A 9489-nucleotide genomic window follows, 5' to 3' on the forward strand; every position below is an offset into this window, starting at 1 on the left:
AATGATGGACTCGGGAGCGCGCCTGCACGGTAACCCCCAGGGAGAGTGCTTCTCCTAGGGGGTTTCCTGATGTGGGGAGGAGCCGTGAGCGCCATTGGGGGACCCCAGAAGGCAAGGATCTGGGCCACTCTGTGCAAAACAAACTGCACAGTGGAGGTAAGTATGATGTTTTTTTTTTTTTTTTATAACAAAGGGTTTACAACCCCTTTAAGTTAAAGTGTAACTCCACTTTTGTTGAGGAAAAAAAAAAAAAAAACATTCCCCCCTGTGGGTGATGTACATTGCAAGGATTATAGCAAACTTTATTGCAGATTTCTACATTTTGTTATTCTGAAGAAATCCCTGTGTGTTTGTTTGTGCCTCTGTCCTGAGTGGGTCTAATGGGAGCGGTTTCATAATTAACTGTCAGGTGTGCAGCTGCAGGGCTCTAATAAGGAAATCTGCTGGACCTGCATCCCTTTAGACATGCTCTTATTGAACGTATCTCTCCAAAAATTACATTTTTGTTGCAGGGGATGCCTGAAATCTGACTTGTATCTTAGGCAAACTTCTGGTAAAATTGGTGAGCCAATCACAAGCAGGAAATGATGTTTATTGGGAGTGGTCAGTACACACTCTGTACAGAAAACTCCAGGTAGCCATATTGCAATGCATTCTCAGAAAATTACATTGGCTGTAGATTGAAAAGGAAAGGTAATTTTTAAAGACATTCAATTACAATGATTAGTGTTGCTACTATATGCGCTATATAATTTTTTCTTTATTTGCTATTTGCATCTCTGCTCAACAGAAGTCGATTGTTTGATTGACCTTTGTCGAAGAAGATGTTGGAAAATTATACTCGTTCAGCGGGTACAGCCACTCCAACAGCTGCAACTGGCAAAATACAAAACATCTTGGTGGGTGTGATTCCTCCATTCACTTTTTTTTTTCCCCCTTTACTCTGCTGCCTGGAGGATAAAAAAAAAAACAAAAAAACAAAACAACCCTAACTGTATTTATGGCCAGCTTTACTAGTATACATCATGTATACTAGTAATATGAATTATTGGATGTCAAGGGGTATGGGTCATCTATTTTGAGGACAATAAAAGTCAGAGTCTGCATGACTAGAACGGGGGGGGGGAGGGGGCCAAGAGTAGGATAGTTAAAGCGGAGTTAAACCCGAAAGCATACATTTTTTTATATTGTAGCTTACCAAACCCTAGATATGATTGCAGCATTAGTTTTCTTATTTTGCTTTCTTTCTTCTATTTTCATCTGGTAAAACAGCCAGCAAATCTGTTCAACAGAACAAGCTCTCCTACACAATGTATCAGTTACAGCGATGAGACAAACCATTTAAAACTAGCGGGGTGCTTACAATGATCAGTTTTTGTTTGTGTGAAACCATTATCCCATAAAGGGAAAAAACTGTTTGCTGTGACTGATTTTAAATTATTAGCTTGGCTTCAATTTGTTAGGGTATTTAAATATGCTAGTACTGACATCAACAATGGGGATACTGATACCAGTTATGGGTCACTATTCCTGCCACTGGCACCAATTATGGGTCACTATTTCTTCCACTGACACCAGAGATGGGGAACTAATTCTCCCACTGACACCAATGATAGGGCACTATTTAATTTTCTTCCACTGATACAGATGGGGAACTAATTCCCTCACTGGCATCAATTATGGGACACTATTTTTTCCACTGATAACAGAGATGGGGAACTAATTCTTCCCACTGGAATCAATGATGGGGCACTATTTCTTCCACTGATACCAGAGATGGGGAACACATTTTCCCCACCGACACTAATGTCAATTTTTACTCCCACTAACCTCCAAGCCTATGGGCATGGTTTCCTCCCAACGATGCCAGGGAATTTTAAACTCCCACTGGCCACAGTCCGGCCCCCCTAAAGTTTGAAGGGCAGTAAACTGGCCCTTTGTTTTGATTGTTTGGAAACCCTTGCCCATAACTGACAATGCTGCTGTCCCCTGTACTATGTCACCCAGAGTGGGGCCATTTAATACAGAAGGAGTGTTATTGACAAGATCACCAGGTGAAAACCAGGTAAACAGAGGTAAAAAAAAATAAAAACCAAAAATAAAAAAAAAAAATGAATGCAGCCACCACATCTAATGATTGGTAAGCTACAACATATTGTATTTTTGGTTTTGTGTTTAATAAAGCTATAAGCCAACCATGCCATATTTTCTCAAATTTTTGGGGAGCTACCTCCGTGGGTGTAGGTTGAACTTTCTAAATGTAGGACAGAATTAAAAAAGGTGAGTTGCTGGAGGTTAGGGAGATAGTCAAAGCTGCACTATTGTTTTCCTAGCCAAGTAAAGAGCTGTAGTAGCTGCAAGTTCTACGTGGAGATAATCAAGAATAACCCCACCTGGGTTCACACTATTGCGAATTTGCATGTCAGGAGATTGTGACCGGCTCTCTATGGAGACAGTTCACATATCTCCATTGCGGCTGTGGAGCAAATTGCACAGGAGTCCTGTGCGTCTTCTAGTCTGACTTTAGCCCAAAATTCAAACCAAAAATTGGACCTTAAACGGTGAACAGAGACGCACCGGACCCCTGCTGTGAGCCGCTCCGTTCCGCAGTGTGAACCCAACCTTAGTCCTGGAGGGCAGTAATAATGGCCTCAGAGCAGAATTTTTTCAAGGCCATCATATTACAGTCCAACTTCAAACTCGAGGATGTCATGTCCACCTCTTCAGTTCATGATGGTGTCTTATGTAACGAATACCTAATAAATGGAAAGGATGAATTAATCATTTGGCCAACAAAAAGGCTGACTTGTACTATACCCAGGGTCACCCCTCTTCATGGTAATCACATTCACACCATACATGCATGAAAACCACCCAGATTTCACTTGCAGAGACATCAGTTTTCATGTGCCCTGTTTACACCAACGTTGATGTCATATCAGTCTTTTTCCAGTGCAGAAAACTGCATACACATACAAAAATCTGCACGTGATACCAGTGTTGTGGTGTAGACAGGGCACAATTTTTTTATTTTTTTGTGCCCTTGCAGAAAAACTGATGGTTCTGCACCATGGTGTGAGCAATCACTGTGGGGGAAACTGAGGTCATAGACGAGAAGCGTTTTTGCTTTCTCTATGTGTTGTGGCACCAGCACTGCCCCAACACATTTGGTGTGGAAAAGCCTCAAAGTGGTAGTAAACTCAGTTCTACCACTTGTACCTACAGGCAAGCCTATAGTAAGGCTAACCTGTAGGTACTGCGAATATCTCCTAGGACAGGGATATGCAATTAACGGACCTCCAGCTATTGCAAAACTACAAGTCCCATCATGCCTCTGCCTCTGGGTGTGATGCTTGTGGCTGTCAGAGTCTTGCTATGCCTCATGGGAGTTGTAGTTCTGCAACAGCTGGAGGTCCGCTAATTGCATATCCCTGTCCTAGGAGATTTTCAAAGTGCATGAAGCTGGTGACATTACCGACGCATGCACTCTGAAGGTCCGGAATACAGTACCAGACCTTCAGAGCCTGTACCATAAATGGCGGCTCCCGCACATATGAGCGGGAGTGACATCATCACGCCCCCAATCACTCATGTAGCCAGAAGACGCAAACCCAGAAGGAAGACCGGGTGAAGAGGTCAGCCCTCTCAGCAGTGACAGGGATTTATTCTAAGGTAAATCTCTCATATGCGATGCATACTGGCACATTATGACATTGCCTTGCAGGGGATTTTTTTATTTTATCCACCTAAACCCCCCCAACACCTGCAGTGTACAACCACTTTAAGCCCCTGTTCACATTGGAGTGACTTGTCATGCAATTTAACAGGGCCAACGAATCACATTACAAGTCGCACCCAGCAATGGCACTGTCCAAATCAGGGCAACGCTGACTTTGCGGTGCCTCACTGATTTGAAAAAGTAGTTCCTGCACTACTTTTGGCAATTTCCGGTGCGACTTGCATAGACATCTGTGCATGAAGCCGCACAGATGTCTTCAAAGTCGCACTGACATGCAGGCTTTGAAATCGTGCGATTTCAGATGACGTTGCACAAAATTTCGGAGTCACATTTAATGTGAACAAGGGCTTAAACACCTAACCCATGTATCGTACTACACGAAAATATATGAATAACGAAATTCAACCTGCAAAAATTATAGATAAGTACTGAGCTCTGCCAACCAGATTTACTACATAAATGACCGATGAATGAATGTACAGCATCTCAGAAGTGTGTCCATATTTTTACAATAACTATGTACTATCTGAGCTCATACAGATGACGTCATCATTACCACTTAGGAGAACAGCTGATGCAATATATCAGTATTTTTAAGGCCTCGTTCACAGGGGGCGTATATAGGGGCGCAAAGGTTTTCCATGCAGAAGAGTCCCATTGCTGTCAATCAGGACATCAATCTGACATGGGTGCGGGTGTGTAGATTCATATGCACCATGTGAATGAGGCCTAAATTTGCACATTTAAAACTAGCAAACGTTTTTAAAACAGAAAAGAATCATTTCTGAATTGAAAGCAGAATAGAAATCACCAACCACTTCCATCTACAAGAAGACCAACGTGGCCTGTTAGGACTGGTGAAGCCTTCCCTGAACACTACTGTATACCCGACATCAACGCCCCACATCCACTGCCAGGCCTAGGTAAGTACAATTCCATTTTATGGGGAGAAGGCTTTATAGGAACACAACTCTCTGTACAGAGAGGCAGATTTACTAAAACCGGAGAGTGCAAAATCTGGTGCAGCTCTGCATAGAAACCAATCAGCTTCCAGGTTTTATTGTCAAAGCTTGATTGAATATATATAAGTTAGAAGCTGATTGGCTACCATGCAGAGCTGCACCAGATTTTGCACACTCCAGTTTCAGTAAACCTCCCCCAGTGTGTTTTAAGCTCACCATACAATCTTCATTAGATCGACCATCAACTATGTAGTGCAAGAGCCTGCCAGATTGAATAGATTCTATCGTTTTGTGAAATCTAAAAGGAGATTGTATAGTGTATGGCCACATTTAGGCCCCTTTCACACAACTGGATCCATTCAGGTCCGCCTGTCAGTTTTTCAAGCGGAGCGGATCAGAAGGTCCAGTTACCTCTATGGACCGGCGGTGTAAACTGACTTTTGTCCATTTACACCCGCCTATCTCAGATCCAGTCCGCTAAAAACTAAATAGAGGAGGATCCGTTCCCCATGTAGGCAGATCGGATCGGAAGGCAGTCAGGTGTAATAGGACAGTGACGTCCATTTACACCCAGCCACCCATAACTGAGCATACACAGATCTGTTGGCTCTGCTCCTATCAGCAGAAGATCTGTGAGCGAATCCCCTGCTGATTGGAACGCAGTCTGCCCTATGTGAAGGGGGCCTTAGGGGCCATACACACTATACAATTTTCTTTAGATTTACCAAAACCATATAATGTATGAGGTCAAACCTCAACACTTTCAATTTGTATGCAATCAGGCAGGTCCTTACACTACATGGTTTTGGTAAATCTAATGGAAATCGAACAACAAAAGTTGTATAGTGTGTATCCAGCTTTAAGCTGGCTATAGTATAGTGGTATAGTGTGTATCTAGCTTTAAGCTGGATACACACTATACAACTTTTGTTGTTCGATTTCCTTTAGATTTACCTTCAACTATGTAGTGTAAGGGTCTGCCTGATTGCATACAAATTGAAAGTGTTGAGGTTTGACCTCATATATTATATGGTTTTGGTAAATCTAAGGAAAATTGTATAGTGTGCATCAAGCTTTAGGATCACCATACAATCAACTTTCGCTTACCCAAAACCAATGTAATATGGAGGACTTACCTAATCTATCCAAATCAGACAGACCCTGCAGTACACAGTTGTTGGTTGATGCTTAAGGTGGCCATACATTGTACAGAGATCTACAATCTGATTGTATAACCTCTTTAAATTTACCAAAACAATGTAATATAAAAGACATACCTAAACAATGCATTCAATTAGTATCCAATCAGGGAGGCCCTTGCACTACATAGGTGATGATAGGGCTAAAGGAGATTGTACAGCGTTTGGTCAGCTTTAGGGTCACCATGTTACAATTTGATTGTACAATCGTCTTTTTAAATTTACCAAAATGATGTAATATGAGGGCATATATAAACAGTTCATACAGTTTGTAATCAATGCACAGGCCCTTATAGTACATAGTTGATGGGAAATCTAAAGGAGATTGTGACACATGTGGTGGCCTTTCCATGGACTTTATTCATTACCACTAAACTCTATAAAATGTGCATCTCCATAAAATCACATCAAAGATGAAGGAAACTTTTTTTCCATTTTTATACAGCACCAAATCATCCAGGTGTGATTGCAACCTTAGTAAGAATTGGTTCACATCTGTTATTTTGCATTAAAATTCATTAAAGTGTGTTTTCCAAAAAAAAAAAAAAAAAAAAAAATGGCATTGAAAAAACACTGCGCAAATACCATGTGACATAAAAAAAATTGCAACAAACACCATTTTATTCTCTAGGGCCTCTGCTAAAAAAATAAAATAAATCTTTTATTTTACTTTTTTTTTTTAGTAGAGGCCCTAGAGAATAAAATGGTGGTCAATGCAATATATAAGTAATTTTCTAGCAACAAAATGCCTCTTTTGTAGGTGCTTTTTGCCCAAACGAATCCATTAATGCTAAAACACTTAATGCGTCTAAACGTGTCTGCAAAATGCTTGTTTTTTTTAGGCAGCTTTTCCCCTGCCAGGAGTTGTGGCATTCAGAGGGGATGAACTGACGCCCTGTGTGCATGAGGCCTTAGGTTTGTGTCCAGTGCATGACCACTGAACGCTAAATAATGTGCGTTTCCATGAGGCCTTAGGTTGGCGCTGGGTGTGTTACTACTAAGGATGAGCTCAGGCGTGTGCGCAACTAGCACAAGCAGTGTACGCCAGGAAGTCGGCACTGCACAGCGCTAATCACAGGCAGTGATACATTCCACGATCTCTGCAGCCGTGCATCGGGAAAATGTCTCACTGCTTGTGATTAGCGCTGTGCAGTGCCGACTTCCCGGCAGGCTCTACATGTGCTAGTTGCGAACACGCCTGAGCTCATCCTTAGTTACTACCACTCTTTATAATGCACGTTTTCATGGGGCCTTAGCTTGCCATTGGTTAAGCTATCACTAAACACTTCATAACACATGTTTTCATGAGGCATTAGGTTGGCGTTGGGTGTGTTACTACCACACTCTTCATAACGTGCGGTTTCATGAGGCCTTAGCTTGGAGTTGGTTACGTTACCACTGAACACTTCATAACGCACATTTATATGAGGCCTTAGCTTGGCGTTGGTTACGTTACCACTAATCACTTCATAACGCACGTTTATATGGGGTCCTAGCTTGGCATTGTTTATGCTATCACTAATCACTTCATAACGCACATTTATATGGGGGCCTTAGCTTGGTGTTGGTTACACTACTACTGAACACTTCATAACGCACATTTATATGGGGGCCTTAGCTTGGCGTTGGTTACGTTACCACTAATCACTTCATAATGCATGTTTATATGGGGCCTTAGCTTGGCGTTGGTTACGCTACCACTGAACACTTCATAACGCATGTTTATATGGGGCCTTAGCTTGGCGTTGGTTACGCTACCACTGAACACTTCATAACGCATGTTTATATGGGGCCTTAGCTTGGCGTTGGTTACGCTACCACTGAACACTTCATAACGCATGTTTATATGGGGGCCTTAGCTTGGCGTTGGTTACGTTACCACTAATCACTTCATAACGCATGTTTCTATGGGGCCTTAGCTTGGCGTTGGTTACGTTACCATTAATCACTTCATAACGCACATTTATATGGGGGCCTTAGCTTGGCGTTGGTTACGCTACCACTGAACACTTCATAACGCATGTTTCTATGGGGGCCTTAGCTTGGCGCTGGTTACGTTACCACTAATCACTTCATAACGCACATTTATATGGGGGCCTTAGCTTGGCGTTGGTTACGTTACCACTAATAACTTCATAACGCATGTTTCTATGGGGCCTTAGCTTGGCGTTGGTTACGTTACCACTAATCACTTCATAACGCATGTTTCTATGGGGCCTTAGCTTGGCGCTGGTTACGTTACCACTAATCACTTCATAACGCACATTTATATGGGGGCCTTAGCTTGGCGTTGGTTACGTTACCACTAATAACTTCATAACGCATGTTTCTATGGGGCCTTAGCTTGGCGTTGGTTACGTTACCACTAATCACTTCATAACGCATGTTTCTATGGGGCCTTAGCTTGGCGCTGGTTACGTTACCACTAATCACTTCATAACGCACATTTATATGGGGGCCTTAGCTTGGCGTTGGTTATGTTACCACTGAACACTTCATAACACATGTTTATATGGGGGCCTTAGCTTGGCGTTGGTTATGTTACCACTGAACACTTCATAACGCACGTTTTCATGAAAGTGCATGAAAAATGCAGCAGGCAGGACTTTGTTTGCAGGTGTGAATGAGGCCTCACTGCTGCAAAGTGACAAATAATAAACAGATCAGGATGTAGAGACAATATAAACTGAAGAACATGAGAAATAAGAAATATAGTACCAATAATAAATAGAAGAAAGGATTGGAGCAGCCTGTACCCAGATCTCCTATAGGAGCCCACACTACCTCCATCAGAGGTGACAGAGATGCTCCATGGAGAGCACACACACACAGATCCTGACCATAGAGATCCGAGTCATCACAATAGGTGCACCTACCGTACAGGAGCCCCATCCATCCTCGGGGAGGATCTGCTTGTTGCAGGGGAGATCAGGATGTCTTGCAGCAGGGAAGAAGCTGCCACTCCTTGCAGGTTGATGATGCGTTCCTCTCAGCTACATACAGCTCCAGCACAGATTCCTGCTCCGCCCCCTCCTGTGACATCACAGTCCCCGCCTCCTCCTTGCTCAATGTCGGTGTAGTGAGCAATGAGGTCAGAGGCTGGCTTGTGTCTCCGGCGGCGAAGACTGACAGCTGTGATCTCTGTCATCAATGCACAGCACAGGCATCTTATGTAAACAGATCAGCCATCACTGGAACTTCATTGTCTGCACTCACAAGTCACAGACATCGCACAACAGGATCTTTATCTGTCACAAAATGACAGGCACATGGTCACCTGACCTTTACCCCTAAACATACAATCCATGGTGCATACATATATGACATATACATAGATCACATACATACTGTATATTTGTACACTCACAGGTTCCTGTTTGGAATCAGTCACATAAGAATCTAAAAGGGCTCGTTCACACTGGCGGTTGGGGGGGGTGGAAAACCCTGCAGTTGAGCCGCACATTTACATCTCCCCCCTTTAGCAAGAAAAGGCGGCAGCCAGAGGTGTGTACATACCACAGCCGTAATGCTTTGACCCACAACCGCTTTCAGCAGGCGTAAAACATGACCCGTTCAGGTGAATGGCAAC

General features: G+C 42.9%; 1 protein-coding gene across 8 annotated transcripts in view; it reads right to left on the reverse strand.

Annotated features, from left to right (window-relative positions):
- INPP4A (inositol polyphosphate-4-phosphatase type I A) overlaps nucleotides 1-8952 on the reverse strand; it is a 192851-nt gene extending 183899 nt beyond the window's left edge. For all 8 annotated transcript variants that reach the window (XM_073614663.1, XM_073614662.1, XM_073614665.1 and 5 more), the window contains exon 1: nucleotides 8777-8952. The gene's annotated coding sequence lies outside the window, so the exon portion shown is untranslated. The remainder of the gene's footprint in view (nucleotides 1-8776) is intronic.
- Between the last annotated feature and the right edge of the window lie 537 nt (nucleotides 8953-9489).

The sequence above is a fragment of the Aquarana catesbeiana genome, linkage group LG02 (genome assembly GCF_042186555.1).
Source record: "Aquarana catesbeiana isolate 2022-GZ linkage group LG02, ASM4218655v1, whole genome shotgun sequence".
NCBI classification, from domain to species: Eukaryota; Metazoa; Chordata; class Amphibia; order Anura; family Ranidae; genus Aquarana; species Aquarana catesbeiana.